Source organism: Microtus ochrogaster, chromosome 1 (genome assembly GCF_000317375.1).
Source record: "Microtus ochrogaster isolate Prairie Vole_2 chromosome 1, MicOch1.0, whole genome shotgun sequence".
Taxonomy (NCBI): Eukaryota; Metazoa; Chordata; class Mammalia; order Rodentia; family Cricetidae; genus Microtus; species Microtus ochrogaster.
The window spans coordinates 34,300,205-34,310,585 of record NC_022009.1 but is presented as its reverse complement, the minus strand read 5'-3'; positions in this window follow the sequence as shown (position 1 = coordinate 34,310,585).

The following is a 10,381-nucleotide window of genomic DNA, read 5'->3' as shown; positions in this document are numbered from 1 at the left end:
TATTGGAAGGAGACAAGATTGCCAGGCAAAAATTGGAAACTTGGGGGTGGGGTGGGGTGGGGGTAAGGGGAGTTGGGGAGAAAAAAGTGAGAAGGGGAGGATGGGGGGAACTTGGGGGAATGAAATGGTTGGGATGGACGAAGGGTGGATATGAAAGCAGGGAAGTATATATCTTAATTAAGGAGCCATTTTAGGGTTGGCAAGAGACTTGACTCTAGAGGTGTACCCAGGTGTCCATGGAGATGTCCCCAGCTAGATCCTTGGGCAACTGAGGAGAGGGAACCTGAAATGACCCTATCCCATAGCCATAATGATGAATATCTTGCATATCACCATAGAACCTTCATCTGGCAATGGATGAAGCTAGAGACAGAGACCCACATTGGAGCACTGGACTGAGCTCCCAAGGTCCAAATGAGGAGCAGAAGGAGGGAGAACATGAGCAAGGAAGTCAGGATCACGAGGGGTGCGCCCACCCACTGAGACGGTGGGGCTGATCTAATGGGAGCTCATCAAAGCAAGTTGGACTGGGACTGATGGAACATATGATCAAACTGGACTCTCTGAACGTGACTGACAAGGAGGGCTGACTGAGAAGCCAAGGACAATGGTACTAGGTTTTAATCCTATTGCACATACTGACTTTGTGGGAGCCTAGTCTGTTTGGATGCTCACCTTCCTAGACCTGGATGGAGGGGGGAGGACCTTGGACTTCCCACAGGGCAGGGAACCCTGACTGCTCTTTGGACTGGAGAGAGAGGAGGAGGGGTGTAGGGGAGGGGGAAAAATGGGAGGAGGGGAGGAGGTGGAAAATTTTAAGTAAAAATAAATAATAAAAAAATAGAAAAAAGAATGTTGATGCATTTCCCTTTGGGTTACATGCTCTCTTCCATCAGTTGGAGTAAAATTTTCAGTATTTGCTTGTTTGTTTGTTTTGTTTTGTTATTCTTTCTGAAAGCAAGAAAAAATATCTGGAAAATTTTAAATAAATTAATCAGAGGAACTCTTGTCAAATAAGCCTGTATATACAAGTGATAAAGGAAATTATAAAGCACTTTAAAAAGTGAAAATAAAATAAAATAAAAGATAAAGGGTAAAAAAAAAGACACATTGTAAAATTTCCATGAGAGACTGGAGCTAAAATGTGATCAAAAGTGAGTGACTACATTCAGATATCAAACAGTACAGTGATTCCTATCATGTCTTTGGAGGACTTACACATATGTCTCACGAGAAGGCAGCATTTGAGTGGGGGGCACAGGGAAGGGGCTGTGTGGGATCAAGAGAGAACTACACCAGTGGGCTTCAAAGAAAAGAAAAGGTTTGTAGTGCCTCCTCTAATATCTCTAGTCTAAGCAGCAGGATTGAAGGGTCCAATAGAACAAGGAGAAGGTAAAAAAAGAATTCATGATAAGCACCCACAGCAAGGCCCTAGGAGGACTTGAGTGGAGAAGGGGTGGGCAGTTCAAGGCAGCAATGAGGAGAGAGGAAAGAGAAGCACCTTAGAATCAGAAATGGGGTTCAGGTTTTGTTTGAGATTGGAAACAAAATAAAGTCGCTGAAAAGGTGGTTTTCAAACTGAAGGGAATTGTTTGTGGAGAACAACAGGGTTAGGAGACCAATGGCTCTGTCTGGGATGTCACCAAAGAGTGGAGAAGGCGAGCCAGCATGATGTACTAGAAGAAAGTGGAAGGGAAGATGAAATTATCCCCATCTGTGTCCATCATGGATGAAGATTCTTTATTAAACTGCTTCAATGGACATTGTAGGTATCAATGTAGAGTCGATAAAGGAGCTAGAGGTGAGCAGATCCCCGCCCCCAGCAGCCTTGCTCACATGCGGATCCTTTCCGAATCTTTCCTACAGCTGAAGCCTGGTGGTCTAGCTTCCACTCTGGTGTTTGTTCATTCCCTTCTCTCTGGATGGAAACTAGTGTACCCATTCTTAGACCGTACTTCAATAACCTTTTCCAGGAACGAAGGCCCTCGTCCTGGGTTGTGTGCTGAAGGAGAGCAAGCATCCCTGCACACTCACTCTGAGTTTCTTTTTTTTTTTCAAGAAATAAAAGCAGCGAGTGGGTCAATAGGTGGACATTCCTCTGATCGGATACGCTTTCATTTAGGTTAAAAGTAAGCAGGGCTGGTGCTCAGACAAGAAAGCAAACATGGAGTGATAAGGAAATCCTGGATTCAAACAGAAAAAAAAACAGTGGGGTGCCTTGGGTGTTAGACACAAAAATCGCAGTGACTTTTGGTATGTGCTTTTTATATCTTCTTTGCAAGCTTCGGGTGAATTTCCTATGGGGGCCATTGTATCCATCTGACTGAAAGTTGCAGGGCTCCACCTTAGTATATAGAAAATTGCCTAAAATAATTTCAAATTCCCATTTGCTTTAAAAAATGAGTTGACCTAGAACAAAGTAAGAACAAAATATTGACAGATGAAAATGATAGTGGAAGGGATTTGACCGGATTAAAAGCACCCTCTGTCATGGCCTTCCACGGTAAGATTGTGGCAGGAGTAACAACATTTAAAACTTCTAAGTTCTGATAGTCTTCCAGTGGTCCCTGTTTCGGCAGCCTGTTCAAGAGGGCAATCTTCTGAAGCAAGGACCTTTAATTTACCAGCAACCATGCTCATAGCTACAAACCATCTTTCCGATAAATTCTTATCTCTCTACCCATGTTTCCATTCCTTTAGTCTGGGCACCTACGTATTATCTTTGCTTTTAATCTGCTTCTTTGGTCCATTGCCCAGTGCAGTAACTAATGTGGTAGCAAACACAGCGCTGTTTGAAGATTCACTATTCATTCACTAGGAGAATGGATACGCAGTGGAAAGACACCTTGGCTGCTCTCAAGGTTTGGAACAATATGAACACTATTGCTGTAAACATCCATATTCAAGTTTTGATGTGGATGTAAGTTTTCAAACATTTGGAGCAGTGGAATAGTTGCATCATATGATAAAATATATTTACTTTTTAAGGAAATTGCCAAGCTGTCTTTCAAAGTAGCTGTGTGATTTTGTATTTCTAGCACTTGTAACTGGAAATTCTTGCGTTGAATGTCCTTGCCGGCACTTGATGTCAATTATTCAGACTTTGACAACTCTAAGAGGTGTTTAATGCTATCTTGTAATTTCCTAATAAAATATGATGTTGAATATTTTTGTATGTTTAATGTTTGTGTAGCTCCTTTCACCTATTTTTGAAGGTTTATTTGTTGTTTATATGCATACATATCTGTGTGAGTGTATACTCATATGTACATGTGTGTAGGTGTCTGTACATGGGTTTAGAGGCCAGAAAAGGGATCAGGTATTCTCCTCTGTCACTCTCTGCCTATTCCTTCGAGAAAGGGTCTTCCTGGAACTTGGAGCTCACATTTTCTATGCCAGGCCAGAAGTCAACAAGCCTCAATACTCCTCCTGTCTCTGCCCCCATTAGAACTGGGTTGCACTGTAGTGTATGCTGTATATCCAGGTGTACACTGGATGTACAGTTTGTTTGTGGATGCTGGGATCTGAATTCTGTGGAGCAAGAATTTGTAACTTCTGGGCCGTAGTCTCTGCATCCCCTCTTCTGCACACATTTAAACCAAGTGTTTGTTGCTGATTGTTATGAATCCTTAGTATGCCATTTTATAGAGTAGAGGTTTTTAATTAAAATGACACACAGAGTATCAGTTGTTTCTTCCTGGAGTCATTAATTTGGTGTTGTATGTGAAAAGTTATTTTCATATTTCAGATGATGTAGACTTTCTCTTAAATCATCTTAGGCTTCTGGTCACATTGCCTTAGTAGTCAGGAAGCAGACAGCAGAACAGGAAGTAGGGGCAGGAGCAGACGTCAAACCTCAGGACTTATCCTCCCCACCCCAACTCGTTCTTCCCAAGACTCCACTCCCTAAAGTTTCCACCACCTTCCCAAACAGCATCGCCATGTAGGGGCAAACTGCTCAAAACCATGTGCCTGAGAGTGCCTTTCACATCCAGAATACAAACCAAGTTAGCACAGGGCCTCAAATGGTGAAAGGGAGGGACTGCATGAGTGCTCTGACCACTCTTTCTGTAAAGCTCCCAGGATTCAGCCTTGGGCCCTCCATCCTGACGACCTAATCTCATCCCATCCACCTTCTTTCCTCGACCCCTGTGTCTAAAGTCCAGAGTCAGTTGAAATTCCCATCTTCTTAGTACTCACAACGGAGACTGAATTCAGCTTATTCCTTCGGAGGGATCAGTCAAACTCAAATCAGCACTGTGTCTAGATGTATGTCTTTGTACAAGGATGTTCAAATCTTCCAATACTATTTGTTGAAAAAAATTGTTTTGTGTTGCTTTTATTGCATTTTCTCTTTTCTAACGGGGGTTTGACTCTATGCAGGTCTACTGTTCTTTTGTCTTTTTTTGTGTTAAATTGTTTATTACATTTCTTTAATATTACACAGCTGCGGTTTATAGTAAATCTAGAAATTATGTACAGTTTGTCTTCTGGCTTTGTCCTTTAGCAGTGTAAAATTGGCTATTTGTCTTCTCCATATACTTAGAACAAATTTATTGATAGTCATAAAGTAAATAATTAAGACTTTACTTACTACTAATGAATTTACATATCAAATTAGGAAAAAGTGAGACATTGACAGTATTAAGTGTTCCTTCCGTTGAACATAGAATTCGTCTTCATTTATTTAGTTAGTTGATATCTTTCAACAGAATTTAACCGATTTCCTCACGGAGACCTTTGTATGGTTTTTAAAGGCTTATTTTGCTGTTTAAATTTGTGTGTTTGTGTCTATGTGGGTATATGCATATGTGCTCTGCCTATAAAGGGACAGAAGAAGGCATCAGATGTCCTGGGTCTGGAGTTAAAGGGTAGACATGAGCTGCTGTGTAAATACTGGGAACCAACTCAGGCTCTTAAGCTTTGTCTTGTTTTGCATTTATCTTTCTTGGTTTTTGATGGAGGAGTTACTTTCATTTAATAAAGAAACTGCCTTGGCCCATTTGATAGGCTAACCCTTAAGTGGGTGGAGTAAATAGAACAGAATGCTGGGAGAAAGAAGCCGAGTCAGGCATTCGCCATAATTCTCCCACCCAACACAGACACAGGTTAAGATCTTTCCCGGTAAGCCACACCTTGTGGGACTACCCACATTATTAGAAATGGGTTAGATCAATATGTAAGAGCTAGCCAATAAAAGGCTGGAACTAATGGGCCAGGCAGTGTTTAAAGGAATACGGTTTCCGTGTAATTATTTCAGGTAAAGCTAGCCGGGTGGCGGGACACAGCCCCGCCATTCTAAAGCTAGCCATGCGGGCAGCTGGGTGCCAGGAACGTACGTAGCCTGCCGCTCCATATCTTCAAGAGGTTTTCTCTGACTGTATCTGTTTTACTGTCTGATATAAGTTTGGGGAGCTCCTCAGTCATTACTGCTTTGAGCATTTCATTTGTGCTTTTCTCTCTTCTCCCCCTGATATTACCATTGTGCCACATCCTTTCTAATCCTGTAATTAATTTTTTTCCTCTGAGATATAGTGACATTTTATCTTTTCTTTAAAAGATACTGGCTCTAATTCAAGAATGAATAAATCATGTTTAGAGTTTGGTTAATATGTGTCTGAAAGAAGTGAATACAAGAAGGCTTTAAATATCATATTTTGGTAAGAAAAACAATTTTAAAAACTACAATGAGATGCCATCTGTGTACTTCATTTTTCTTCACTGACTTTCAAATACATTTTATAAGCATCATTAACTCCTCATTATAATTCCTTCTACAGCCAGCATCATAAAATATCTGTCATTGCTAGTCATTAAAATCCATTATCAAAGACCTTCCAATCATCTACCATTGCACTGCCTTGTGAGTAACTGTCAAGAAAACTCACAGAAAGTTCAAGAGAAAGGATTTAAACCAGAACTATTCTCTGTTGGAGACAGAAAGTCACTGATGTACCTAGCTAATTCTAAAGCAACATTTCTCACCAATTGTTGGTGTGGGGGATGATGTTTGCCAAAGTTGCCAGTCCTTGAATTGCTTCAGACTTTCACCCAATTCGTCTTGCAGCCCCTGGACAACAGGCTGTAGCAGGGAATGCAAATAAAGAGGCAGGAAACGATGCCAGGCTTGGATTCTAAATTGTCACTAGTTTTTTGAGACATTGCATGTTTTTCAGTCTTGATATTTAGAGCTATGGGAAAAACGTCCTTGTTTCCCAGATAAGGATGCTAGACCAGGGACTAAGTGCTGCAAGTCATTGGGTCTGTTACTTGACAATCCTGACCTAAAGCTTTTTAGTACTTTGAGTTTTGAGCAGGAATAATGTCTTAAGAAAATACATCTAATTTCAGCTACATGTTGTAGCTGCCTCAGCTGCCTAAGATACCAGTGTTATCTAGATACTAGATAACAGCTAGTCCCAGATATCCACGGATTCTTGGGGTCTACCCAGTTAGTCACCAATAATTTTCCCCCTTCTTTTGCTGAGAGTTCTTAGGGGAACAGTTGAACCCAGTCCTCAAAATGCCCAACAAGCACAAATATGAGTGCAATCTAAGAGGAAGTTTTTAACATCTGCATCAAGTACAGAGGTGTCTCAGAAAGCAGCTCAACAGCCTGACTCCCATTTTTTTTTCCTACTGGCTTCTCCATTCTGCTACGATGACAGAACTGAACTGTTTGAGGACATCTGGGAAGATTCTGATGGCCTCTGCTCACAGATCTTTATCTCACCACAGTTAGAATGGTCCCTTCCCTGGTACCTATGGTATTTCATCTTAATGATGCATCTCCTAATGCTTCTGTAACAATTAGAATTAGAGTTATTACTTTGATCTAGGCAAACCTGTTTATGTATGTATATGTGTGTGTGCATATGCATGTATAGAGTGTGTTTATTTGCTGCATACAGGAGGAAACAAATCAACTGCTAAGATGAAGAACAGTGATTTTGGTAGCTTGGTGGGGAATCTGAGATCACATTTGGGCCTCAGGATAGGCATATGGACTCTTTACTGATCTCTCTGAGTATGGCAGGTGCCAAGCATGTATATGTCTTTTCTAATGTCCAGAATCCTAGAACTTGTCACCTTCCATGGCAGATAAACTTGTGTGTGAGAGTCTGTTAAGGATGTTGAGACAAAGAGATGGTTGTGGCTTCTTGCTTGTGTCCATTCAATCTTAATGTAGGCATCTTCAAATGGAAAAGGCAATGAGGATAAAATTGTTGCTACAAACATAGGAAATTCCAAATTTTCAACAGCCACTATAACAATAATCACCCAGTTTAAAACCTGCTCTAGAGATCAAAGCAACCCACTTTAGGAAATATGTATTTACCATCCAGCCAAACAGTATCAGTTCTTTGCTGTTTCTAAAAGTCATCCAGTTGGCAGTGCGTTTACTCCAGTAAAAACAGGGACTGTAAACAAGTCAGCAGTCTCGCCGGGGTTAAATATGCTTCTACAAATGACACAAAACCCTTATACCCAATCCCAGGATCCCATGTTGCTACCTCTCAAACACAACACCAATGTTCTGTTCTACAGAGAATACGTTTAGCCACTTAATTCTATCACTATGGTGAGCAATGAATTTAGGAATTTTTTTTCTGGATTCATATGTATCCCATAACCATTTTTATTATTTCGTTTTCTTTGTAGTGTTTTTGGATGTGTATCATTGCATCACAGTTTCAGTGTCTGCCCTAGGCACTACATAGATAACTTATTGAAGTCTACTGGGGCTGACATAATCAGCAAAAGGCAGAAATATTGTCTCTTTATATCCCTTTATCCTCTTGCAATAACATAAATATTTTCTACCTGTACCCAGACAAAGTCAGATAGTGTTAGAAAGTTTTGCTTCAACCATGGAACACATTGTAGTAAACTCCAGAGGAGAAGGATGTTGTTGTGTGTCCAGCCTGTTATGTCTGTTTTTCCTGATGTTGTGTCTGTCCTTCCTGATGAGGGTCTGTTCTTCCTGATAGTTCACGCTTCCTTCATGTAATTTTGCTTTCTCTTTCAAGAGCTTCCTTCAGCCATTCTTTTGGGGTAGATCTCCTGGGGACAAGCTCTATAATTTTCTCTCATCAAGATTATTTTGATTTCTCCTTTATTCTAGGATAATATTTTGTTGGATGTAGGATTTTGGGTTGGCAATTCTTTCAGCAGCTAAAGATGTGCCCCTCCCTTTCTTCCCGCCTGTGTGCCCATGAGGCCTCAGCTGCTGGTCTGATTGCCCCCTCCCGTGCGGATGATGCATTGTTTTTCTCTTGTGGCTTCCAAGATACTCCCTTTGTATTTAGCTTTCAAAAATTGGACCACAGTGTGTCTCAGTGTGAAATGCTCTAGATTTATTCTGTTTAGGGTTCATTCAGTTTCTTGTCTGTATCGAGTTTGCACATTTTAGAAAAATTTTTATGTCACTCTTTGACTATATTAGGCCCACTTTCTTTTCCTCTTTTTTGAGATTTAGTATAACCTCTTATACATTTGAGGCTCCCTTTAGTTATCTTTAATTTTTTCTCTCTGTATCTCAAAGTCCACTCAATTCCCATTGCCACTATTACTTTAAACCATATATTGAGTTTCTTATATTTTCTTCTTTTTTTGTTTCAAAATCTTCAGTTTCTCACCTTAACATCATTGAATTTTACTAGACATTCTTTCAATATAAGTGTTTCCATAATTACCTGAAAAGTTACTGTGCTGATAGAATTATAATCTTTACCAGGTTATTCTCACACCTGTGACATATTGATATTGGCATGTTTATAGTTTGTTTTCACTCAGCTTGAGAACTTCCTAGCTATTGGTGTAAGTAATTTTCCATTAAAACTTGACATTTTTGGTATATGTAAATCTTCTTTATGTATTTATGCTGATCTTAAGGGTCTTTGGAAGCATATATTGCTCTCCAGTTTCCTATGTAGCTGAAGAGGAACTTAAACTCAAATCCTGCTGGCTCTACCTCCCAAGTGCTGGGATTGTAAGCACAACACCACAATGCCAAGTTAATGAAGCGCTAAGGATCAAACCAGAGCTTGTTGCCTTCTACAAACTAAGTTATAGCCCCAGCTTTGAATCTTACTTTCAATAATTACTATTTTTTTCATTGGTATGTCACTGTACATGGTATGTGGCAATGTGCTGTCTTAGGGTATTTTAAGTGTCTCACATGTTGACCTTATCTTTCCATACACTCCCTTTTCCAACTCCTTCTCCTGCCATTCTCCTTCATTTCCTTACACAGTTCATGTCATATGTGGATATTTGACTTTATGGTAGAAGAAGTGTCAATTTTATTTACAAGAGTGGCCACTGGTAAGAAGGCCATGCTCCTGTGGAAGACCACATCCAGGAATATATGAGCAGCATAAATATAGATAGGAAATAGGAGTTGGAGAGGGTGTTAAGTATGATCAAAACATGTTGTTTAAAACTCTTGAATAACTAACACAATTTTTGAAAAGGTAGATCATTTTTCCCAATGCCAAAATGACATTTTCAATTAACCATCTGCTAAAAAAAATTAAATCACTCAGGAAAGGGCACATATTGTTTTATGTAGAAAACACAGTTTTGTTTCTCACTTTTCTAAAAGCTGAAAATGGAGGCTGGTGTGGTGGTTGAAAAGTTTTTACAGCCCAATAAACGCCTACATCAATGCAATAATCCAAATAAGACCAAATCAAATCGAATTAGAAAACACCCAAGTTTAATGGATGCCAGTGCTCCCGGGGGGGGGGGGCTTCCAGGACCTCAGAGAGATGGGGAAGGAAGACTGGGAAATCACAGAGAGGGGAAAGGAAGACCAGGCAGACCACATGTTTGTTCTCTGGGGGGAAGTTTAAATAGCCTGTAGGAGTGGTCTTGAGCCTCTCTGGGGAGGGTGACACAATAATATGAACAATGAAAATAACTAAAATAACAATGAAAACTAAAATAACAGAAACAATCAATCACTGGTCATTAATATCCCCAAATATAAATGGACTCAACTCACCTATAAAAAGATGCAGGCTAACAGATAGGATACAAAAACAGAATCCATCCTTCTGCTGTACAAGAAACACACCTCAGCCTCAAAGACAGACCTCAGAGTAAAAGGTTGGGGAAATTTTTTTTCCAATTAAATGGACCTAAGAAACCAGCTGGTGTAGCTATCCTAATATCTATCAAAATAGGCTACAAACTAAAATCATTCAAAAGAGACACAGAAAGGAATTTTGTATTTGTCACAGGAAAAATCCATCAAGTGGAAATCTCAATGCTAAATATCTGTGCCCCAAATACAAGGGCACCCTCATATGTAAAAAAAAATCATGACTAAAGCTTAACTCACACATTAAACCCTACACACTAATAGTGGGAGACT